The sequence below is a fragment of the Schistocerca serialis genome, chromosome 6 (assembly GCF_023864345.2).
Source record: "Schistocerca serialis cubense isolate TAMUIC-IGC-003099 chromosome 6, iqSchSeri2.2, whole genome shotgun sequence".
Lineage (NCBI taxonomy): Eukaryota > Metazoa > Arthropoda > Insecta > Orthoptera > Acrididae > Schistocerca > Schistocerca serialis.
The window spans coordinates 276583421-276610735 of record NC_064643.1 but is presented as its reverse complement, the minus strand read 5'-3'; the positions used below and the strand labels follow the sequence as shown (position 1 = coordinate 276610735).

Genomic DNA, 27315 nt, shown 5'->3' with positions numbered 1-27315 from the left:
AGGAACCTATTCGGCGCTATATACGATATTGCAGTACCTGTGTATTCCGAATTGCAGTTCCTTTGGACATGTATGTCCAGAGGGAAGAGGCACTGCGGCAACTACAGTCGTTATGTAATACATGAAATGTATTCCCAGTTTTATATGGTCAACCATCACCTGTATAATGGAATGATGACAACGAAACTGGTATATGTAAGTGCAGGCTTTCTCGGCGAATTTCATATATCTTCAGGCGACGATGATGGAGACGCATTCCATCGAAACGTTACTATGAGACGACGACGCTACTCGGCTGATAACCCGTGAAGACTTCATAATCGAAAACTGGTGCTTGACCGGGATTCGAACCCGAGTTTCCCGCTTATCGCGAGCAGTTGCCTTAGCGCTAGGCTGTTCGAGTACGACGCACGACGCATATGTCGTCAACCATGTGTCCACAACATGTACTCGTACATTCATTATGTACATTCCCGTGCAGGCAAGACATTTTACTTGAAAGTCGATTGCTCGGTATCGGCGGATAAATACGATATTGAAGTGCCTGTGTTATTCCGAATTACGATGCAATGTTCCTGGTCCGAGTCCCGGGCCGACACAAATTTTCGTTGTCGTTATTCCGTTATACAGCTGATGGTTGTCCACATTCGCAAGTGCAAATACATATCACGTATTCGGTGCTAGACAGCCTAACCTTATAGTTTTCAGCGATACCAAAGGAAGAGATTTCGCCATGTGTGTGTGTGTGTGTGTGTGTGCGTTATTCGTTGCTGGCTGCAGTGATGGTAAACGCGTCATTGCATTCATTTCAATTTTATAGGAACTGCTAAGGCCTCAGACGTAAGATAAATTGTGAACGCTGTCACTGAAGTTATGAAGTGCGAATTGTTGGTGGGTTACATACAGTTCTCAAACAGATTCGCAGGGAAGCTTCAGCTAGGCCAGACTCGATAACTTTTTAATCATTAATTTACATGTTCAGTGATTTTTATTTCTCCACTTGTGAGTCCCCAAGACTTTTACCTCTTCTTTAATTTTCTTCCTAAGGTAACAAGAAAACTGGTTAGCCAGAACCAGTGAGTGAAAGGAGTACGTAATGTTCATGTTTTGTATCGGCCAGAACTTTCTTGATATAGGTGTTAGGAGAGTAGTGCAGGTAATGGGAAGCAAGCACTCGTAATTTATTACCAGGTGGACCGTATTTTCCGATCTGATGCAGTCGCTTTATCACTTGAAACGGGACACAGTGCAGTCGCATCAGTAGATGTATTATCACTGTTAAATAACATTAACTAAAACAGGCACACTGAGTACAAGGACGCTTCCGCACGTTTAACTGTTGTCAACTGATTCTCCAGTCCAGTAGCAACAAAGAAATTCTTGTTAAATACGTCATCCCTTCGTACATGAAGTGCGAATACTACAACGGCGTTAATCGTTGTGTAAATATTGCTCTGCAGAGGGTAATATGTAGTGATGTTTAGTTCCTCGCGGGACTCCGATATCAAGAGCGAGATGGACGTACCTGCGTTGGCCATCTGGAGTTGAATTGTTCGCTTTTGCGTCCGCTTAGCGGACTCCATGCACGTCACGTCATTTGGCAAGGCCATGTGGTGGAATAAACTTGGAAAAATGTGTGGGCGTGGTCTTCGCGCAGTTGTATTGATGTTTCAGAAGCTTTCCGATCACCGAACTTGCTATCGCAACAGTTACTACACTGCTCTTGGATTTTCTCTCAGCGACTTTATTTGTACGCTGTTGATGATTCTTGGCTTTCACGGTCTGGAATAGTTTCGTTTTGTCCTGTCGAATTTGTCTACCGTTTTCGCCGTCGGTTGCTTGGTCCTTCCGGCCACTTGCCATTTCCTCGGTGTGCGACACGTTGCCCTCTCACGCCTGTATTGCGCGTCGCAAAATGATGCATAAAAGATCTGGACTGTATCATTGTACAAGGTGAAGTGGAACTCCATCATTTCGAAGATTGTACAGATATATTTTGCAAGTATTTTGGTGCAAATGACTCGTGATCTAGCGGTTGATAGTTACAGAGTAATAATGCACTTACGATATACTCGGTTTGGTACCCCAATTTTTTTATCTTTGAAAAAATTTTCACAACAGTCAAAAAGTCTACAGTGTACAATCGCCAAAACAAGCAACACTAACGGCACAGAGATGCAACACCTCTCAGATACACAAGTACTGTGATGTGACTGCCGTCACTGCGAGATCAGCTGAGCGTTGCATTGCATCCAGCGAACTCACACGTGGGGTTCATATCGGCTACCTCTGTGTATCACCCCTAATGCATAACTAACGCTACCGCAAAAACAAAACCGATCAGAACTAAATGCAGACATGAGAGAGAAGAGTAAATTGGGCATAATTTTCTTCAGCAGCAAGTCGCATGGATGAACAGAACACAAATCAAACCGTCGACATTCGCTCTATTAACAGTAATTAGTAATTTCTGTATGATACTCAGATCAACATGTGAAGAAATATAGAATCTAAACAGAAATTTATCTGTTGTTCAGACAGTTACCGAAATGGAAGCAACCTTCTATAAAGATATATGTCATGTATGTATCCATATATAATGTGAGCAGAAATTCATCTTTTCCTTCGTGGGGGACCACAGTCATACAGAATTTCTTGAAAGAAATTTCCGCCATTTGACTGTTATTTGTTCATTTATTCTACATAACCATAATTTCAGCTTTATAGCCGCTTTCATGTACATGTTGAACTGAAAATTAATAAACTGTACATACCATGCAATGCACGGCATGGAAACAAGAAGTTATTTCGTATCTGGAAATATTACTTACATGCTACAATTCGTCTGATCTGTCTGCGACATGCCATCGTCGAAAAAAATTATATCTGGTCTTATAAACCAGTTGTCGTATTACAGGATATAAGTACGTATTGCAAATAGATAAAATGGCTGACATTGAGTACAGGGAAAAACCGTTAACACACAGTATGGCGTATTTAACAGCCTATATACCCTGTGACCTGCATTCATAGCATCTGTTCATCAACTGACGTTAACATACGTCGAAACAGTGGCAGGAATCATAACAGAGTGGCGTCACTGTGTAAGCCACATGATCCTTGCATTACCAGATTACCAGAGGTATTACCGGGGAAGTAGAAGGTGGATATTTATTTAGCTAAATACTTAACACGTCTTTGTAATACACGTTAGCAAATGTCTCTTGCAGGAATACATTGTAGTAGTCCAACCCAGATGCAAATTTAACCGTTGTAGATGCACAATAAAATTTTGATCTCAAAACGAGCGCGTGACTCACACAGTGGTGCTGCTTTGTTACGATCTCTGCCATTATTTTGACATGTCTGAAATCCGTTGATGATCAGAAGTGAGTAATGCACTCCAAAGGAATATCATGACTGCTACATACGCCGTACCTTGTGTTAATGACTTTTACCTGTGCACAGTGTCAGCCATATTTCGTATCTCCGATATGTACTCATGTCCTGTAATAGGACAATTGTTCTATAAGACCAGATATGTGTTTTATCGACGATGACGTGTCACAGCCAGGCCAGAGATATTTTAACATGTAAGTAATGTTTCCAGGCACGTAATAACTTCTTCTTCCTGTGCTATGCACTGTATGGCACGCACGCTTTGTTAATTTTCAGTTCAACTTGCACTTGAGAATAGCTATAAAGCCGAAATCATGACTGTGTAAAATAAACAAACAATTGTCAAATGCCGCAAATTTCTTTGAAGATATTATCCATTGTTTAGACAGTTACCGAAATAGAAGCATCCTGCCACAAAGATATGTGTCATGTATGTCATAATCTTGATCATACTGAGCTTCACATCAAATTAATACTGTATGATGTACTACGCAATTGGATTCGTACTAAATAAATATCTTCTGGTTACACCGTGAGTTCTTCAACAATCTTCGCGACCAACTTTCACGAAGCGTCAGAAATGTGACGGTGTCATAACTCAAAAATGTCTAATATGCCTTTTCTTAGCGTTATTCCTGGCGACTGGAAATTATTCAGTTACAACCCGGAACATATCTGCCACTTTGTGAGAACTAGTCGCGAAGCCTGTTGGTGAATTCTTTGTGCCCCCTTTAATGGTACTTGAATTACGTAACCATTACGACACCTCACCTCAACCTCTCGATACCAGCAATATTCTACTGTGTTTCTGTAAAATAGTTTACATATTTCTGTGACAACATTCAGATTTGATTTCATTAATGTAGAGGTACTTTGATACATCGATATGTTTATATTGCAATGATATTATTCTTATGTGTATTCTTTCTTTTGTCACTATGATCTTTGACGTACTTGTAACTCTGAATTTTGGGCGCGTAAGCGGTTATTAGAGAGTCAAGTCTTGGTCGTCTTGTTGAAAAGACGCAAATTGTAGTTAGTTTATGAGCTGTGAACATTAACAGTGAGGAAGATATTTTCAGGCATGTTTTATATTGTGAAGTGATGTTGCAACAAAAGTAATAAAAAAGAAGTGGAACTTAAATTCGGAGTGCTGATTACTTTTTTACATTACCATTGTGCTAACTTGCAAAAGTTTAATCTTCAAGAATGGTTTATGGAACACGTCTATAAAACTTTTGAATATCGCAGAATAACACATAGGCCTCTTTGCATCCGAGCTTGGAATCATCACTACCTAGATTTTCGACGATTGAGCCATGAGTTCACAACGAGACCAGCGTGGGAAACACGGAAAGATGAGTGCCAGTTTATCCATTATTTCATGAAATGACTTTATTAACTGTGCTCCAATGACACCTGCCACATAATATAACTTTGTTGTTGCCCGAAAATGCAATATTTAGCAGCGTGGGCAACACTACAATCATAATTAGTTTTTGACCTTTGTTGTGGTAGGGTTTTAGAACCTGAAGTAGTTCATTTAGATTGAAACCGATTGTCGAGTAATAACCGCACTTGAAGAAAAGCTTAGTGGCTTTTTTATTTATACTTTCATACATGTCATTTGCAGTTAATTAAAAGTAATTTAAAGAAAAACACGAAATTATTGTTTCACTCGAAACGGAGTTACAGCAACATGAAATTTTCTGGTTAGCATACTAACATAGAGCATTACCAACTGTCTCGTACATAGTTTCTTTAATTTGTTTCAACTGAATACATCCGCAACAACGAAAACACTTTGAAATTTAAATCAGTGCACTTGCGGCGTCAAATTAACGACTATGGCCCTGCTTTACGGTCTCGATGGAGGAAACATAAAACATTGCGGACGTAACTACCGCAACAGAATGGACGTAGTACAGTGGCGATTTGGGTCCGATGAAAGCGTAGATAAGTGTAATGCGCAAAACGAGAATACTTTTCGTTATGCGGTGCCGTAAATGTCAGCTGCCAGTCGGACGCAGCAGAATAAAGCGAATAGGGTCGACAACTCTTACGTAACTCTGGCTCTCTGGAAAACCTTACATATGGACGGCGCGTATTTTGGAAATGAAATTCACCTCCGTAATTCTCCTTCTTCTCCCATTATTCCTGCCTCCCCCCCCCCCCCATCCCCCCTGCACCTACCAATCCTGAGGTCACAGCACCCAACCTCCTTGTCTGTTATATAAATTACATTTTTCCTGCTTTGTGTTTTCGTGTCGCAGTGAAGGGTCGTGTTTACCGGTGAGTAATACCTGTTGATCACGAACAGGGGCCCCGCCAGCGAGGTGAGGGGCGGGTTCCGTTAAATATGGGCAACCTGTGCCGCATTACCCCAGGGAGATGTCGGCCGGATAGCTGCCACGCGACTGCGCATTAGCATCGGGTCTGAGAGCGGATGCAAGCACGTGCCCTGCGCCGACGTCTTTGCAATGCGGCTGTGGTATCCAACCACGAATGATTCCTCGTTTATTCTAGAGCCCCATTCATAAAAATTACGGTCTTCACTCCACCATCATCCAAACATGTACGAGTCATGGGAGTAAAATACAATGAACGTTCAATAAGTAATGCAACACATTTTTTCCCTGAAAGCAGATTGGTTTAATTCACTGCTCCTATTCACCGTATTATTGCCCATACTTTTGGCTACAAAAAACTACTTCTCCACATAATCTTCATTCAATTCGATGGCGTTACGCCACCTTACTGTGACGGCCTGTATGCCCGCATGGTGTCACTCTCCTGCATTTATAACTTCCTCATCACTCACGTACTGCTCCCCGCGGAATGCGTTGCTCATTGGTCCAAACAGATGGAAGTCGGAAGATGCGAGATTCGGGCTGTAGGGTGGATGAGAAAGAATGGTTCAGTGAAGTTTTGTGAGCTCCTCTCTGGTGCGCAGACGTGTGTGAGGCCTTGCATTGTCATAGAGAAGAAGTTCGTTTCCATCAGTCCATCACCTCGAACGAGAGTGTCCACACGTTCCTAGACGTCGCAGTAGTCACAGTTGTGTGCGGCTGACCGGCATGCTGGAGATCAAATTTGCGTGACCTTGTTGTGAGGACTGCAGACGTCTCGTCCACCGACTTACCACGCATTTGTTCACCGACAGACCTCCGCAAAATTCTTGCAAGCGCTTGTGAATATCCCTGACGCTATGGTTTCGTTCTAAAGAAACTAAGTGACAGTTCTTTTCTTAGAACGCACCTCCGTTACAGGCGCCATTTTGAATCCCATGTATAGCACTGCCATCTGTCGTAACTTTGTGAAACTATAGAGGCTGATGCGGAAATATTCCATGATGTCCCACAAGAACCGAAATTGGTTCAGAAAAAAATATTGAACGCCCCTCGCATCTTCTTTTTCTTATGCCTTCGTCCCGCATCTGCGCGTGGATGAGATGGTTATTAACAATTTGGTATGGTTAGTTTAAGGGGTGGCAGATGCCTGTCGCCACCCCGTTACCACTCGGGACGAAATGTGTGTACCTAGGGTGACCAACTTCTTTAAAAGAAAATAAGGGACATACTTATATCTTTGACAAAAAAAAGGGAGATTAGGAGAACGGTGGAATTTCACCAAAAATAAAAGCAGTATTTCTAAAATATTTCTATTTAATTGAAAATACTTACACATATTTTGCAACAGATTTTGCTTCAGTCAGTAGTTTTATATGATTGTTAGCAAATTCTGGGTGAATAAGGAAAATTCATGGCAACTTGCAGCTCATATTTAAGTAGGTTTGTACTACTTCTATTCCTTACATGTGTTCAATTATTATTCACAAGGGAAAATACTCTCTCTGTGTGATCATTACTTCCTGGTATACTCATAATCTACCAGCTTACCCAAGTTTCCAAAATTCAAAATTTTTGATTTCAGAGTTTTTAAAACTTTTATCCATTTCTGGCTAACGCTAGCCTCTAAAGAGACAGCACATTTAATTGCGTCATTATAATTACAAAATTCCTCATATAATTCATATTCATTCACACAATCCACCTTGATGCATTCCACAATTTCATGCATGTCACTGAATGTTATTTCCCTTTCTAGACATAGCAAAAACTTTAAGCTAACATAAAGTTTGTTAACTACGTAAGAATGTAAAGGCTTACGATTTATGAACACCAATACCAAAAAGTCTATCTTCCTTTCACCCTTTAACATTATTAATTAGTAACTGTACAGCTTCATGAGATTCCATAATGCTAAGATCGGAATTCTCGAAATACTTTGCTTCTTGAATGAAAACATTTCCAATATTCACAAAGTAGCACATATAAGGTAACAGAATCCTGAACAGTTGTGTCCACTTCTGTATTTTCATTGCAAAAATACTTTTTCAAAACTTTAGGACAGTCGGAAGTTTACACCCTTTTCAAATAGCTTTTTATAGGCTCCCCGTTTTTTAAAACCCTTTCTACAGCAGGTGTGAGAGATAACGATCTAGTAGTCACATGTCAGAGGATTTCACCCCATTCAACATCAGCAAATTCACAAGATGATTTCAACGTTTCTCTTCGTTTGGCAGAACAGGAAAAGTGACTACATATTTTAATACTAGCACTTCAACATCTACATATCGTAAACAATTGCACGCACGTTTCGTGGCATTATGAAGCACATGGTTAGAACAGCTGGCTTTGAGGATTTTTTCATTCTCGTTAGTTAATAGTTTTGTGATGAATGGTGCTTCCCATAATTTATACTGGCACCATCGGCTCAGTATTGTGATACATTCCTGACTTTCAAATTATTTGTCTTGGGTGAATTTTTTAACAACCTATGGACATCCTTTGCAGTTTTACCTGCCTGTGCTATGAAATCCAACAATTTGTTTTGAACTCCACTAAAGGAGTCAAAATATCGTATTACAACTCGAAACATTTTCCTGTTTATGTAACTGGAAGCATCTGTTGCTACAAAAAATAACTTTTTGGGGTCATTTAAAACTTCCAAAAAATCTTTCACACTTCATGGGGCCAATACGTGCATTACGATCACTTCAGCTTTAGTTCGCTCGCAAGATATTTTCTTAGACATATTAGATTCACTGAAAACGTTTTTTGAAAGTTTGGTCGCACAGACCAATTTACTGTAGTTTAGATTATGTTGTACTGTGTGGTAGACTAATGAAAATTTACTAGCATTGGTCATCATTGTTCATACGAAATGGCTGTCTTCTTGTGGAGTGTTAAGCCTGAAGGTGAAGTTTATACCTAGAAGCAATTTGCATTATTAAATAATTAAAGTAAGTCAACAAATAAAGTGAGTGGAAGCGGGCTCTGTAAACCATTTTCTTATTTTGGAAACAGTCGCGGCCGGATAACAATTAACATGGCTTCAAAGAAAATTAAAAATAAAACAAGCAAAGTTTGTATAAATGAACAAGCTTTCGTAACGAATGTCAAAGTAAACATCAACATTTTTTAAAAAATATGTGGACCACCAAAACATGCAATTAAATAAATATCACATCACCTATCAAGCTTCACAGCTCATAGTAGTACACACTGATTCTCCAAAATAAACAACCCAGTCACATTAATCTGACCACCGTCTGTGACCGACGTCAACGTGCAGTAACTACTCACAGACGGCAGGTGGTGGCGCTAGCAGTAGCTGTATAAAGTGTGCCTGAGGGGCGCGGAGAACAATGTAGTCGCTGTCATAATGCGGAAACGGAGAGATATATGACGTCCAAACGTGCATGACCACTGATTTCGGGGCAAAGGGTGGACGCATTTCCTAAACAGCTAAGTCCGATACTGTTCGTGCGCCACCGTTGTTAAAGCACATAGTGCATGACAAAATGGCACCATCCAAAACAGGCGTCGGTGCAACTGTGGAGCACCACGAACTAGTGGTGAACGATGGCTGCAGGGATGTGTGCGGGTGAATAGACGTGCACATGATGAGCAACACAAGTATGCAGCTGTCCTTGGGGGCCATGTCCACCCTTACATGCAGTTTGTTTTCCCTCGGCACGATGGCATCTATCAGCAAAACAATCCAACGTATCATACAGCTCGCAGTTTACGAGCATAATTCTAAGAGCACATGAGTGACTTTACCCTTATCCGACGGCCACCAAAAATCCCCGATGTAAACCCAGTCATGAAACTGTGGGTCCACCACGATACGGCTGTCGTGCCTTGGGTCCTCACGAGAGAAACCTGGCGCAGCGGGCCATGGCACCGGAGTCCCTCTCCGTACTTCCCAGAATCTCATTGACTCTCTTCCTGCATGACCAAGTGTGTTTCATCTCGAATCACAAGTATGAGCACTACATTTAATTGAACAACACAGCAGAATTACATATTTTACGTTATTACATCAGAGGTGCTAAATGGTAGTTCACCAGTGTTGGGAAACAAAAAGACTCCATGTTGTGGCGATATAATTTTTGATGTGTATAATGCCAGTAGTAAGTGAGGCGTGGCGTATTACATTGTCAGTAGAGAAACAACACCGGAAGGTTCGACAGAGGAGCTGACTGGCTTCGAACGTGGACTAAACATTGGATGTCAGCTGAGTAGCAACCCCACGAGTAGCATTTCAGTCCCTCTAAGGCTACTCGCGCCGACTGTTGGTGATATGATTCTGAACTGAAAACATGAAGAAACAACTACAGAGGAAACAATACCAGGAAGACGTCATGCACTGACGAACAGGATCCGTCGAGTAACGCGGAAGGCGATGTAAAAAGTAGCATGAAATCAGAATAAGGAATCAGTAACGATTTCCAGAGAGCTCGCAGGTATAGTGGTCGAGCTGCCCTTACAGGACACACATTTCTGTAGTCAATTATAATGTGCGCTTGTGGTGGTACAAGGATCGACGCCACTCGTCGTTGGATGACTGGGAGGGAGTGATTCGGAGCAATGAATCACGCTATACCGCGTGGCAATCCGATGACTGGGCTTGGCGAATGCTTCGAGGACGTTACCTACAGTCAGTCGTGATGCCAACAGTGAACTATGGAGGAGGTTGTCTTAGGGTATGGCATTGTTTTTCGTGGTCAGGTTGTGCTCCCCTAACTGCGCTTAAGAAAACGCTAAACGCAGAGGGGAACGAACACATTATACAACATTGTGTACTGCTTTCAGTAGAAGAACAGTTCGGGGATGATTGCTTGTAACTCCACGACAGTACACTCTGTCTTACAGCAGCATTTGTGAGAGCCATGGTTTTTGGACAACAACAGTCCTGAAATCGACTGGCCTACGCAGAATCCCGGCCTTTGGGATGAGTCAAACCGTCTACTTCACCCCAGATCACAACGTCCAATATCACTACTTACTCTGATTTGGGCTCTTCACGAATAATGGGCTGCCATTCCTTCTCAGGCATTCAGACTATTCATTGAAAGCGTCCCCAGCAGAGTTGGGACACACCGCATACCATTGTCCACTAATAGGTGTCCTGATACTTGCGAGCAGATAGTGAACTCGAGGTTTCTGCAATGGAACATTCTGTCAGATTAAAAGTATGCCGGACTGCGACTTGAACGTGGTACAATGTGTGGACAGAATTTCTGTGCAGTGTGCAAAGTAGAAGAGAGCTGACGGCAGAATTGAAGCTGTGAATCGACCGTGCATACGTCAGTGGGGAATACCGAAATCTGAATACTCTCCAAGCAAGCAGTTCACTCCCGAGTGAAACGGCCGTTCGTTCCCCCATCACTCTCAGTGTCCTGCCGGCATCACTGTATCCTGTCTGAAAGAGCTCAAAGTCCTACAACATACATGAAGTTTTTCAACGTCGATTCCGGGTTATGTAGAAGCTTTCAGTATTGATGCACTGGCCACTTGGTGACTGTGTGTCTGACGCGATCAAATAAACAGATCGCCACCACCATCAATCCGTTCTACTGCTGTCACTTCTTAAGATAGCAGGTAGCGGTTTGAAGCATTATCCACAATACTAGCTAGTATAATCTAATTAAAAAACTGACGCTACAGTTTCTCCTTCTCTTGCTAACGAAATCAGAGTGATAGTGCTGTTTCTACCATGCTTCGAAGAAAGATCTTTGTAGTAAAAACCCTTTAGTGATGGAATTCTTGCTTTCATCGAACATGCATACTCCTCCCGCTCAGTTACTCATGAGCGTACAAATACAATTCATTAGGGTCTGAATACGTTACGATGCGAAACAATGAATCAACAACAAAAACGTTTTCTATTAAGTACCAATATTGCGCTTCAAATTGCAATTGCCGAACGTTCTGTTCTTTAAAACAAACATTCCACATGAGTATTCAGATTACCGTAGGAAGTGGATCATCTATACTAAACAGAAAATGAAAGTTTAAACAGAAGTTTTATCACCAAAAGGTGATGAGAGAAAAACAGTACCGATAAAATGTCGGCATTGTTTATTTGCTTAACAGTAATCGAAAACGAATGACGTGTTTCGCACTAGAAGGAACGGTTTTGAAACTTGTAATTTTGTCTTTGATCTTACGATGAAATTTAATTCGGTTCAGAATTATTTCGACAGCAGCATAATGTAGCCAATGAAGCAGATTACTGTGTCATTAAATGCGCGAGAAACTGAAAAATGTGGATACGATGAACTGGTATTGCGTCTTAGAAAAGCGTACGTTGAGACTGACATTATTCATCCACGGCACGTCTGTAGCCAAAACCAGATATTTTTGAGAAGTGTAATATGTATCATCTAGTGGTGGCATTATCTTTGTTGAAATTATGAAATATATGATGTTCAACTTCATGAGTAATTTCGTAGGTAGTTTATTTTGAATAAAAATAAGATTTCTTATATTTGTGTTGTGTGCCGAAGAGACCTCTTCAATCAGCCAATAACGTCGTCTTCCAGATCCATATTTCTTAAATTTTTCGTGGTAGTATTGTTACGAATGCTCTTTTACTAGCGCACGTATGTTACCATCTCACATAGCATCTCACGCAGAGTTCCTGTCAGATTACAACTGTGTGCCGAACCGGAACTCAAACCTGGAACGTTTGCACACTCCCCTGAAGACTGAAAGTTTGTTCTGGAAACAGCTCGCGCCCAGTTACAGAAGTAAAAAATTTCCGTGCTATTTGTTAAATTAAAAGAGCTTCAATTACTGAATACAACGCTGTCAGGTTAGTTTCTTATGAATCTACACAGCACACGAAATGTACAAGAAGAAGATTTTTGTGGCAGAGTAAAGCAAACTGACAAGTGCACGTTTTCTTCAAAGAAAAGTTCATCCACCGGAAACTTCCAGTCATCAGCATTCCTTCTTCGTCCTTTTCCCACTCCGTTTGATAACTTCTTACCTGATCATTATCCAGCGAGCGAGCTAGTTTCCTGTCTCCAGACAATTTATTCACACCCGAGGATGTGATCCGCAATGACTGGTTGCGATGCGATGTCTGACATCGTTTCATTGTCGACTCATCGTTGTTTTTCTCCTAAAATAATTTTGAATAGTCAGTGGAGTCAGTTGGTGAAACGTTACTAACTAATGTACCTGGTGCAATCAGTACTTCACCTCTAACACCGACAGTTAGAAAATTAGCTGCAGTACTTGACTTTCAATTACTTACTTTAAATACAGAACATTTATTGGTATCGTAAAACAGGAAATGGAGAAGGAGATAAATTTTAATATTCAGTAAATGCTGCGAAAGTGAGAAAGTAACTCAAATTTTCTTTACATTTTTGTCAATGGCCAGAAACTTAAAGTAAAGCTTAATGTAAAAGCTCCATACCTTTAGAGTTAAATTTCTGAGCAATGCTGTAGATTCTTTTTGGCTGTTTCTTGTTGTGTTAAGTGAATAACGAGCAACGTGAATAGTTTATGAGTGGATCGTGTAAATTACGGTGTAAGTAACCGTCCACCTGTTTGTGGTACTTGTTGCAAGAAGATTTCCAATATTGGCAAATTTACTCAGTTTCGTGAAGCCAGTAAGGCATGCCCCCAGCGGATATAGCAGTTTAATCGAAGCCAGTTTTACAGCTGAAATTTTGTAGAACAACAAATAAACATTCATGAGACATACAGTTTTAAATTACGTTTCTGTTTTGCAAGAAAACCATACATTTTGCATAGACAGAATACAACAAAACATTCATGAAATTTTTCGTCTCACTATGCTGTTCAGGAAATGAATCGTAGAAACCCTTGCTGAGGAAAATAGCGTAGAACTGCGGAACAGTTGTAGCAGAAAAGGATGTCTTTTAATCGAGAATTACACTCCAGATCGATCAGTTCCATGTGCACGCGCAAACAGGGAATTTAAACTAAATCGACAAATGGTGTCAAAAATAACTAAAAAAAAAAACAGATGGAAAATTGTCAGTGTTCTCAAACCGCGGTGTTTGGAAAGCTATCCATGTCATTGTTTCAACGCCACAACGAATTCATTATAATTCGGTTTTTCATTAACACCAGTGAGCTTCCGGAAATGGACAGTGTTTTTTGTCAGAGTTTGTCCCTTCCACTGTACGATGTCAGAAATAAGCTGTATCTCACGTTGCAGCATCTTATTATGTGCTGTGTGCAGACAAGTCGACTTACAACGAGAATTCTGCAATCCATTTTTGTTATAATTATCGTTGCTGCTTTTTATCCTTCACAAATTTAAAAATACCAGCTTTCAGTTCGAAAAATCGTTCCACGTATGCCCCTTGGCTTAACTAACGTGCTTTGTAGTAATATATTCGTCCACTTTCACCAAAAACTGACGCAACTGACAGGGTGGCAATACGCGGTTCGCATGCGTGCACCACATCATGCACGCATATAGTTTTGAGCACAGTGGCCGATCCTGGTTCAGAATGTGCATTAAGTTGTGCATTCGAGATCATGGCAGCTCGTTCGAAATTCTAACTTAAATGAACATTCCGCTCACAGAACATCCAGCGAACCACAGTCTGTTACACTAATGAGCCAAAGCATTATGATCATTGCCCACCGCAGGTTGAATGCCTCCTGGGGCGGCCGCTGTGGCCGAGTGGTTCTGGCACTTCAGTCTGGAACCGCGCGTCCGCTACGGTCGCAGGTTCGAATCCTGCCCCGGGCATGGATGTGTGTGATGTCCTTAGGTTCGTTAGGTTTAAGTAGTTCTAAGTTCTAGGAGACTGATGACCTCAGATGTTAAGTCCCATAGTGCTCAGAGCCGTTCGAACCATTTGAATGTCTCCTGGTTGTGTTGCCGGCACCTAACGCAGTAAGGAAAGAATGTAAGCGGAAGAGAGACAATAGGAAGTGCTTATAGCGAACGTACGGGACGCAAATCCGCAGATCCACTGATATAAGCGGTTTTGCCAAAGGGCACAACGTTGAGGCGCTGCGGCTGTAAACGGGAATCACCGAAACGGCGAAGATGGTGGCCCGTTGGCGTACTACTGTAGTGAGCACCCATGGAAAGCGGTTAAACGCTGGCGAAGTAGCGAGCAGGCTGTATGGTACTGGACGACCACGTCTCATCACAAAACGTAGAGCTCGGAGGATACCCCAGTGTGTAGTCCAGGAAAGGCACCGATGTCTGGGAGATCTGACAAGAGAGTACAATGTTTGTGCTGGGAGTGGTGTTGCGGAGCACACCCTTCAAAGGCCATTGCTGAACGTGAAGCTCCACATCACAGAGCCCTACGTGTTCATGTGTTGACCCAACAACATCGTCAGCTATGATTGCAGTGGGCACAGCACTCCTGAGTTTTCACCATCGATAGAAAATTGTCGTCTTTCGAATAAATCTCATTTCTTGTTGCACCAGGTCGATGTCTGGGTCTTTACACGCTGTCATCCAGGTGAATGGCAGCACGAAACATGAACTGCGCCACAGATGCGCGTCAGTAAAGACAGAACTACGCTACGAGGTACATTGAGCTGGGCTTCCTTGGGAACTGTGGTGGTAACTGATGGCATCACGACAGCAGTGAAGTAGGTGAACATTATTGCGGACCCCAAGCATCCCTTCATCCCTGAAGTGTCCCACTACGGGGATGACATCTTCCAGCAGGATAATTGTCCGTGTTGCAACGTCGGAATGGCGCTACCGTGGTTTGAGGGGCATTGCAGAGAACTCACAATGATTTTTTGGTCGGCAAATGTGCCTTATCTGTATCCATTGGGAAACATATCTGGCACCAGCCGCGTACCCATATACCACCACCCCGTAATTTGCGAGAATTGTTTGACCTGTGCTTAGACATCTGGTGCCACATATTTCTGGTATCCTGTCAAAGACTTGTAGAATCCATGACAAGCAGAATCTCTCTTGTAAGTGGAAGGACACACAATTGAATAGGTAGTCATAATGTTTTGACAGGAAGTTGTATTCTCTCTTAGAACTATGACTATTTCTAGCTCTCTCATTAAAATATATATATAAACTGGATTTAAATTAATTAGTACAGTCTTGGTTTAAGTGCATTAGCTGTATGACAGAAACATATATTCAAAGAAATAAAATACCTTACTGTAATTCTATGGAAACTAACTAAATAAAGGATGCTCGTAACTCCACAGTCTAAACGCATATTCCATTCCCTTATTATTTTATAAGCTGCAGAGATAGACGCCTTACCTATAACATTACAGAGAAAGATGCCTTACCTATAACACTATGTGCATAATATTGTATCTAATGTTCTGTTTCTCAGTAGTTAAGCGGGCAGTTCTATACTGCCTTCCATTTCATCAGATTAATGGGTTAACCACACAACAGTCTAGGTAAATATGCTCCTCTATGCGATCGCTTGCCGCTTAGAAAAAAGACCAAGGGTTAGCATTATTCTTGAACAAGAAAAACTTGCAAATACTGGTATAAAACTGTTTGGTATTCATACATATAAAAACAATATGGTTAGACAAGAATGAATCACTCACTCTACAAGAGAGTGTGTGTTTATCCTTAATCTCCTGGAGGATTAAAATATTCTGCCTGACCGGGACTCGAACCCGGAACGCTACCGTTCGAGGGAAATGCTCTTACCAATGGAGATAACTAAGTACATGTAACGACCCACCCCCACCTATACACTTCCGCCAATACATCTCTCACACTTTTCAAGTTTCACTGAGAACCGTTCACTCTGAAGCGGGTTGTGCACTTTTCCGAAGTCTCCCGACTGATTGCAACCCGGTAGCTGAAAAACTGCTTCCAGGAAAATCGAGATACAGTCACGGTACTGATCTACATGTTGCTTTTGCTCAAAACGTATGGAAAACCAAATGCAGGGATGTATGTGGGTACTGCAGATTAGACGCTAGCGAGGCGAACAACGGTTGCACATGTACACACGGGCGTTAACAATGCGAGCATCCGCGCGTCGCTCGCTGCACGCCCAGTTTTGTTTGATCCCCGTATTTTCTGCGTGTAATTAACTGGCTGTTAAATATTTGCCCTCAGTAGTAAACGACCAGGTGAGTCAACAACGACTGCTTCTCTGCCGGATATAAAGCAGTTTATTTGTTTATGTGTCAATAAGCACGGAATTCTGGCATTGTCCGGTAGAAAGAACGTCTGCTCAATAATTTCAAATTACTCATATACAATGTTCCAGGAGATATTAAAACGCGGCTGTGTGGCAGCTTAATAGCGCATCTCATTTAATTCATCCAACTTGCGTGTAATAACGTTTTTTGCCTTTTTCGTCGAACTGAAATCTGTATTCATAGTGTAGACATGCTATTCGCTGCACTTATACACGTTCGCGATATTAATTTGGGTAAACATTCGAAACGATCTTTACGGTATATTTGTTAACTATGATTTCATTAAAACAAAACTAAACATGAAATGTCCTGATGCTAATTTTGGTTGCAGGCATCACTATTCAGATACAACGTTGCAGGGATACATACACCTTTGTCGATGTGACTCAGTTTTCTTTTCAATAAATATCATGACGTATTCCTAATAAATAACATTGGAGTATAAAAAATTAATAAACGTAGAAATTATTCGAATGGGATGGAAATCAGTAGGCAGACAAAGACATAGTTACAATTTCATAAAAATTTTACATTTGTTCAAGAGAAAGAGTTTCACAAAATGAGCAAGTGTTGGTCCACCGCTGTTCCTTATGCAAACAGTTACTCGGCTTGGCATTGATTGATAGAATTGTTGGATATCCTCCCGAGCAAAATCATGCCAAATTCTGCCCTACTCGTGCATTTGGTCGTCAAAATTCCGAGACGAAAGCAGGCCCATGCCCACAATGCTTAAAACGTTCTCGTTCTCAGTTCGTGAGAGACGCGGCGATCTTACTGGTCAAGGTAGGATTTGGCAAGCACGAAGACAGGCAGTAGTAACTCTTACCATGTACGGGCGGGCATTATCTTGCTTATTATGAAGGGCAACAAAACGGGACGTACAATATCATCGACGTATCGCTGTGCTGTAAGTGTGCCGCAGCTGAAAATCAAACGGAGTTTTGCTCCCAAAAGATATGGCAGGCCAGACCTTCTCTCCTGGTTGTGGTGCTCAGTTGTACTGCATTCTATGAGATTCCAGGACAAGACGTATCTAGAGACGCCCCGGACAGTGGTGTGATACCAAATACCAACCTGACTGTCCCCACCATATGGCCCGACAGCCAGGAGTGGTGGTCTAGGGTCCCATTTCTTTTCACAGCAGGAACCCACAGGTTGTGATCCGCGGCACCCTAACAGTTCAGCGGTACGTGGACGACGCTCTTGTGCCTAGTTTTGCTGCCCTTCATGGCAAGCCATCGTGGGCTTATATTTCAGTAGACAATGTCCGCCCGCAAACAGCGACAGTTTCTACTGCTTGTCTTCGTTCTTACCAAACCCTGCCTTGGCCAGCAAGATCGCCGAATCTTTAGCTAACCGAGAACTTTTGGAGCATTATGGGCAGGCTTCTCCTACCAACTCTGGAGTTTAACAGTCTAACGTGGCAGTTGGACAGAATTGGCACTATATCCCTCAGCAGAACATCCAACAACTCTACCAATCAATGCGGAGTTGAATAACTGCTTACAAAAGGCCCATAAAAGGACCAACAACTTATTGACTTGCTCGATTTGTAAAGCTCTTTCTCTTGAACAATTCATCCAATTTTCCTGAAACTGTCTTGGGATGTATATCACTTTTAGTATAACTGAACTCTCCCTGTAGGTAGCAGTTTCACATATGTCTGTTACGTACGAAAGAAATGTTAGTCTACCCCTTAAGAAAGACTCGCAGATTACTTTAGAACGCTGTGGATTGTTCACAACTGGTACTAGGTGACCATGTGACCCTCTGCCACTGACTTAAGTCATGGCAATAAAGAGGTGTGTATGTACCAGTCGAATGTATGGAATCACCGCAGTAATTTGGGTAACAGAATGACAGAGAGGAGCTATCGTGTTTGAACGTACCAACGACCACACCGTGAATGAAATCGCCCGATGGTGTAGCAATACAGACTGTGCAACCTTCTACAAGGAATGGTGCGCCACACGTTTCCAAGTATACACATTAAGAATAGTGGTCGTAAATAGATTATAAACGATCGGCACCGGAGCCGCTGCTCGTCGGTGGCAATCGCATTCAAACCTGACAGGAGATGTTCCTGTCAGAGATTACAGTTCCATCTCTACAAGTGTCTGAACGTACACTGCGAAGGGAACTGCATGCAATGGACATTTACTGTTGGTACCCCGCTAAACGTCATGTCCATCCATGAGGTGCATATGGGGCCTGAATATACTGAATTGCCGAAACTAGTCGTCCAAAGAAAATAAAGTATCTTTTCAAATAGCACGGCTGTTTGGCGATTTTCCTCGTTAAACGTAACGAATCGTTCACTCTCGTCCGATGTCTTGTGGCTTCTGTAGCGTCTGGCGAAGTCCACTTAAGGCAGTAGGTAGAGTCCACAAATTCTTAGCACCCTGTAGTTGCGCAAGACAATTCAAGAGATGTATTGCTCCGTAGACTCCCTCCGAAACGTTTGTTTGCGAGCCTGGATGATTCCTAGGCCCTGAATCATCAAGCTAAATCAGGCTCGTCACCCTCACTTAGACATGGGAGACAAGGCTAAATTAGTCTGCACCACTAAACCACTACTCCATACCCTGCAAAAATCTCACTACTCTCAAAAGACTACCGAGTTCGGCCAGTGGACTGGACAACAAAGACGGCAATCAGTCTCTGCACCATCACCGGCCGGTTCCTACAACCTCGTTTGTAACCCGCACAGGATCATAGTCTAAAGAGGATAATGACATACACGAGAGCTCCATAGTTCCAATTTCCATTGAATCAAAGCGTAGTTTATTCTCTTCTAATACTCCTCTCCAAGCACGCCTCCAGCTAGCCCGTTGCTCCACACTTTTGTCATTCTGCCTCTTCCTAAACATTCCGTTTAATCTAAAGAGCAATATCCACCTCGAAAACTAGCAAGAGAAATTTTTAAAAAATCAATCAATTGCATAAAAAATGACCAAAACCCTTTTGATAAAGATTAAAAAATTAAAAAATTTTGAAGCATCTGATAAGATTGGACCTACAACCTTCTCCATGCCATCCTCATATTCTAACCACTACTCTACAACGCCTCTGCTTTAAGGCTCTAAAAAATCACTCAAAATCACGAAACTTCTTTCCATCTGTTATTTGCAAACGAGGGCTCACTAGGTTGAATGGCTGCACGGTCAGAGATACCTGTGACCCTACCACATATTACTGTATAGATGGTTTCAAAATCTCGATCCTACTACTTGCGACCTCTCTTTGTCTGAGAAGATTGGAGCTATGTTGAGCAGCGGTTGAAACATAGCGACCAACATCCCAGCAAGTTGGAAGTTCTACGTGATCTGATCATCGTAAGTGGCTTCAACTGAATATCGTATATCTGTAGAAGTATGTGGTCTCCTTTCCTCACCGTGTTGAAGCCATTGTCAAGGCCAGACGCGCTGGTATACGGTATTATCGTGTCGTCATCTGGGAGTGACTAATTTTTCGTCTTTGTTTATGTAATGAGTCAATGGTAATGTCACATGTGTCGCTTAAGACAGGGGAAAGTGTTGTACCTTGAGGATAGTGTAGCTAGGAAAAGATGATGTTTCCGGGACGCTTTTCAATCTGGTGACTGGATTTAGAATCATAAGAAGAAATCTGCACTAGACTGTAGTTTCCGGGCAGTTTCGGGCGTTTTCTACTGTTTTTGTTGTTGTGAGACAGAGGCTGTGTTTCGTGCATTATATGTGAATGGTTAGAGTTTTGCACATTAACTGCTGCATAATATTTGTAAAACATTTTTAATTGTAGCGTTACAGCATTTTATGTTGGGTAAAATTCTGCATATTTTTAAAACCAGTTATAAGACCTGTGGACTGTTACGTCATACTTCGTCGGTCTTCTACAATGGAACATGTGATAATTGCAAGTAAACTCAGAGTCTTCAGTGTCTTAATAAATTTACTAGTCTTCAAAATGGAAATTTGTGATGGTTTGCAGTGGCCTCTCTTGTTTAATATTTGCCACCTGTGAGTGATATTTGATTATACTAATCCTTAATGTGGTTTCCCTTGCCGATTATTGGCGTGTAGCAGACTAATCGTATAACTGAATACAGTATTTACAAAATTTTCTCGACTGCGACACGCTTAAATTTCAAAAGAATACACATTGTATTACAGGTATACGTGCAGATATTTCTACTGATGACGGACGGCAGTGTACTGAACAAAATTACGTCCGTATTAGCCCATCTGCAGACTAATAATTGCAGCTTTTGTGAGTAGCATGCTTTTAGGTTGCTTAGTACCTCCAAGTACACGTGGTACGAGCAAGCCATCAATGGTTTTCTTCTGGGCAACTGGTTAGGTATAGAAGTGCGGACACGCTGGAGCAAAACAGTTAATTTATACCGACAGGCGAAGTCCACAGTTACGACCGTGCAGGAAACGTCAGGTAGTAAATTACGTGATGCGTTTGAGGGACGAGCGTTAAGACACAGAAAAAAAAACAACTGACACACAGAAGTAGGTACATATTAAGCTCCCAATCAACACAATATCTGTCTCTTTACTCCTGACACCTCGTATATTCCCATGCACATGAGCATGATTCACCGTGGAACATTGCTTTACATTTGCTAAAAACTACACGTTTACTGAATAATATTTGTAGTTTCAGAAAACGAATGCAGCACACAGAATGTGAAAGCTATGATTCAATAACATACTCAGAATGTGTATTAAACCTCCATTATTGAGGTAGCTAGAGATGAAAATCTGGAAAGTGATCCACAGTACAACATTCTGTTGAGTATTAAATTAAGCAGCAGCACATGTTGCGATATAAATTAATGTAAACTGGATTGTTTCAAATATGAAAACCACTAAGTGGAAACGAATAATAGGTAATATTCCACGACAGCTTTGGAGGGTGTCTTTTTAAAAAGCCGTAACGCGTCTAGTTGTATAAATATCAATTCATGTGCAACACGCGAAAAGTGTTTTTCTTGCTAACTTCTATAACTTGCAACCGCTGCAAAAAATGACCATCGCAAAATTCTTGACGTAGATTTTCTTTGAAATACTGTTTGTCACAAGACGAAGTGGAAATGTTGATCTTTATGTGTTTGATACGTAAACCCAACGTTCAATCAGAAACATTAGTTTTGTAGCGACCACTCTCTGCTGACTAGAAATCCTCCAGTTTGTCAAGTTGCAATTCGAGGACCTGTCTGGTGTCGTAAGACATAGTAAATCAACTTCCAAAATTATTATATTTATTGCTGAAAGTGCAAAGTTGCTGCTTCTTCTGTTCCGACTGACGGCAATGCAATCCTGACAATAATCCACGGAATCCAATGGAGGCCTCACTGCAGCCAAGGACACTGTGTCAGCTTAGAGTGGAAACTGAAGACTTCCGGATGCGGCCGTTGTGACGTCCGCTGGCGAGAAAAACACCCTCCTTCGGTAGCTCTGCTTTCGGAGCTTTCTGAGATGGCGGTGAACAAGAAGTGTGGGTTCTGATCCACATGTCGTTTTGGAGAGTTCTCGATCCCTCCCAGATCACTGTCAACTCAGATGGACATGTCAGATGCTGCATAGTCGTGCTAAATGCAGAGCCTGGCCCACCAGTACGTTAGGCCTCTAGATCTGTGCGACACTGGGCATCTTGAACTTTGCACCCTCAACCTATGCATCAGCGCTGGCAGTTGTGCTTCATCAGTAATGGATGCTGGACTCCAAAAGTCGCGGCCTCGGTTCGCTTATCGTCTCGTAGGGCAGAAAGTACATGATCGACACTAGAACAATCTCACACGAAATGTTACCATAACACAATCAGAGAATCGAGGCCGAACGACGTGAACGCCATCGATCCTACAGATTGAGCCGGCCGTTGTGACCGAGTGGTTCTAGGCGCTTCAGTCCCGAACCGCGCTGCTGCTACGGTCGAAAGTTCGAATCCTGCATCGGGCATGAATGTGTGCCAAGTCCTTAGGTTAGTTAGGTTTAGGTAGTTCTAAGTCTAGGGGACTGATGACCTCACATGTTTTAAGTCCCATAGTGCTTAGAGCTATTTGAGCCTACAGATTGAGAGCCAAAAGCTGGTGGGAGGGAAAGGGGGGGGGGGGCGGGTGCAGTGATAATGTCGCCGGGAAGAGGCTTTGTTCTACAACGTCATTCATGATGATCAAACACATTCTGTTCTTCCCGAGTCGTCAGAGGCCTTCAGATCCGTGACATTTTCTTAACGAATTTGTTGCATGGTCTTTACTGCTTGGTAAACCCGTGTTAGTCGTTTTTGAGTCCTACCTAGTGTCTCTTGTGTAACATTACGGAAGTAACGAAGCGGCTTTGTCTGCACTGTTCTAACCATTTTCCGCTGATTTGCTCGCAGTCTAAGTTTGGCTAGGTGATTGTCCTGCCTGACCCAGTAACAGTGCTGAAATGTTGATGTTATTCGGTTGGCAGCTGGTGACACTTCGGCGTGGTTGAGTAACACTGGCTGTTTTGAACAAATAAGAATTTTTACTCAGTCCCTTACTGCTTTTGTCGCCTAACAGCTGTCCTTTTTTTGCTGTAACTGGACAGAGTTACGGTGCTCGTAACATTTGATGCAGAAATCCTAACACATCCTGCTGTAGCGCGAGTACGTCTTCCGACACCAGCGTCCGCCTGGAACACATACAGCCAGTGTGGCGGCGTCGTCTTTGACAGCGGCAGCAGTTGGAGCAGCAGCAGTAGGAGCGGTGTCGCATCTATTAATGCAGGAATTATACGGCCGCCCCCGGCGGCGGTCCGTGCCGACAAGGGCTCACGCCGCGTGCCGGCCCATTGTTCCGGCGGACAATGGGAAGTATTGCCGCTGCTCGCGCGCTCCATTTGCCGCTGTACCAAACTTCGTAAATCAGTCGCCGCCCGCTGGCAGCCGACCAGGTTCCCGTCTGGGGCCAGGCCGCCGCGCGACGGCGCTGCGTCGCAGCGCCGCCCCTGGCGAGACACCACCCGCTGGTGCCGTGTGTGTGTGTGTAATACGGCGAGTCTGTCCGCCCCTGCCCCATGCCACCTCCTACTTCATCCGCGCAGCTGAAAATTTAATAGCGCCCATAGGCAGTCTGCACTCCTAGTAGAGAAAGTTGTAATTTTAGAATACCAAACTGCCTTTTTTCAAAAAAGAAAAAGTCATATTTTTCACGCCTTGACATAATTATAATTTCGCTATCTACAGTTATTTACACACGTTTTTCAAGAACCGCCGCCCCCCCCCCCCCCTCGTGCTAAACCTCCAGAAACGTCTCAGTTCAGCTGGTGAGTCCGTAGATGGCGGAATGAGCGTGGTACAGTATAAATGACCATGCTTTCCCACCCGAGATCTGCGATAATTAAGCCAGTCTGCCCTTGAACTGACTTACTTAGATAACACCTGCATAGGAATTATTCCTCTCTGTCATTTGTGGATGCTCTCGTAGTTTTATACCCCCTTGCCGAACCGTACCAACACCCTTAGATTCTGAAAGTGCAGTACTACTGTCTACGTTTTGGGTAAACAAACGGATTCAGAATGGCTCTGAGCACTATAGGACTTAACATCTGAGGTCATCAGTCCCGTAGAACGTAGACCAACTTAAACCTAACTAACCTAAGGATGTAAGCGTAGGCTTCCGCGGCCGTTGTCTTCTTCAATAAAATTCTTCAGGGTATGAGACTGAAGAATTTTATTAAAGGATAACCTAAGGACATCACACACATCCATGCCCGAGGCAGGATACGAACCTGCGACCGTAGCGGTCACGCGGTTCCAGACTGAAGCGCCTAGAACCGCTCTAAACAAACGAGAATAAGCTTTCTGTGCAAGTAATTTTCACATGGGATACCATCATGGTGCGTTAATTTAAGAAACACCATAAAATTGACTTATTCACACTGATTATAATGGTACGAGAGCATGGTCTTCCACATGAGTAGCCGGCCGGTGTGGCCGTGCGGTTCTAAGGCGCTTCAGTCTGGAACCGCCTGATCGCTACGGTCGCAGGTTCGAATCCTGCCTCGGGCATGGATGTGTGTGATGTCCTTAGGTTAGTTAGGTTTAAGTAGTTCTAAGTTCTAGGTGGCTGATGACCACAGATGTTAAGTCCCATAGTGCTCAGACCCATTTCAACCACATGAGTAAATCGAAAGAAATCCTATCGACGACTGCCGACTATGGCGTAACGTGAGTGACAATCGAAATAGTTCACATAAGATCGCACATAGTGTTTAAAATTCTTCTGGGTATTATGCCGCGTCATTGCTAAAAACCAACAACAATAATAAACTAAAACCGACGTTTCGGCAGAATTGCAACGGCCTTCCTCAGGGCACGACTGGTTCTGCATGGGGATAGGTGCTTCTATTTATTACAGACTATCGATGTCTGACGTCACTGTTGTAAAACTTTAAATTGGCCCTCTAGTATAACTGGCTAGTCATCACGTAAGAGAAGATGGGAGGAAAGAGGCTATTCGTGGATGTACAAGTCGTCAACGATTGGTAGCTATCCGCCAATCAGCGTTCGGTTTCTGATCGGCAAGTTTTCCTCCTGGTGTGCACGGAAGTCGACTGACAGTTGCTCTACAGCTGTTTGTGCAGATACGACCGTGTCCCGTGTAGCTTCTGCCCCGCGACCGTTGGACTGGGATGGCCGGCAGCCAGGACGCCGGAAGTTTGTAGCCATCTTCTCTGTTGATGTTGTAAGGCTAATTTCGATCGCCTCCCGTACTCTGCGTTCTCGCATCCACGATTCTTTCGCCAGTACTCGGGCTTCCTGGAACCTGATAGGTTGTCCACAGTCATGGTGATGTTCCGCTATCGCCGATTTATTATGTTATTGTAATCGTACATAGCGTTCGTGTTCTGCTACTCGTAAGCTGACAGGTCTCCCTATTTCTCTTATGTAGGCAGCTCCGCATTCACACCGTAGTTCGTAAACACCTGCGGTGTTAAAAATGGCTCTGCGCACTTAACATCTGAGGTCATCAGTCCCCTAGAACTTTGAACTACTTAAACCTAACTAATTTAAGGACATCACACACATCCATGCCCGAGGCAGGATTCGAACCTGCGACCGTAGCAGTCTCGCGGTTCCGGACGGAAGCGCCTAGAACCGCACGGCCACCTCGGCCGGCTGCAGTGTAAAGATTAATGACTACATCCTTGGTGGAACCTGTCATTTCGTGGATCCTGTGACTGCTTCGAAAAACTCACGGTTTTCGTTTATTATTGTGGTTAGTTTTTAGCAATGACGCGATATAGTGCGCAGAAGAATTTTAATGACTATGGTTCAAATAGCTCTGAGCACTATGCGACTTAACTTCTGAGGTCATCAGTCGCCTAGAACTTAGAACTAATTAAACCTAACTAACCTAAGGACATCACACACATCCATGCTCGAGGCAGGATTCGAACCTGCGACCGTAGCGGTCGTTCGGTTCCAGACTGTAGCGCCTAGAACCGCACGGCCACTCCGGCCGGCTTTAATGACTATGACACCGGCCTCGGAAGCCTACGTTCTTAAGATCGCAAATCTTTTGTTATGCCAAAGTCAAACCTATATTTATTAATATCAACGTCTTCTGGTATTCTAAAATTACTGAAAGATAGTATAGACTCCTAATGTCTGAGTGGCAAACGGCAACTTTTGTTAATGAACATTTATTGATAACAATTACTTGATTCACGCCAGAATAAATGTACTACTCCCTACTTATCTCTTTGCTGACGTCATGAGCAATTTCTGCGTCGACACCTCATTCCAGTTGCTCTGAAAGCGTCAAATGGCCAACCGCCTCTGCTGCCCAGCGAGGTAACCTACCGCTCGCTCCTCACGCCGCACATACTGCAGCTCTGATACGCTCACTACACGTACGTGAAATAGGAAACTGAGAGTAAAGTAAAATGCGCTCTTACCTGCAAATAAGTGGTACCTTACAGTTTGAGTGTCAAGAAGTGCCGTAGTCAAGCTTTCTTTCTACGTGTTACAGCCCGTGTTCTTTTCTCTGAAGTGAGTGTCGAAAGGTGCCTGTTTCGGTGACCTTGGTCTCTTTTAACTCTCAACCGTCGGTAACACTGCAAATTTTGAACATACGTGAACATATAAGCTCACTTCCTGTGTGCAAAACGTACTTTGCATCTCATATAAACTTCGCGTACTTATCATCTGAATTGTCCATCAAAAATGTATAACTTGTATAAAGTAAAATATCTTGCTGCAAATACAAAGTACAAGTTTTTAAACACAGATTTAAAACAAAATTTTAACCTAAAGATCGGAACTCCACAAATGCCACCTGTTACTTTTGTGAAGATAAGAAGGTTCAGATATGCACTCCTCATTCACAGGATACTGCGAAAAGATTGGCGACTGCACAATTAAAGGGGCACATGAGGTTAGCTAA

General features: G+C 42.8%; 1 protein-coding gene across 2 annotated transcripts in view; it reads left to right on the top strand.

Annotated features, from left to right (window-relative positions):
* The window catches only part of LOC126484509 (limbic system-associated membrane protein), a 965824-nt gene that overhangs the window by 583264 nt on the left and 355245 nt on the right, over positions 1-27315 (top strand). The gene's annotated exons all lie outside the window — the stretch shown is intronic.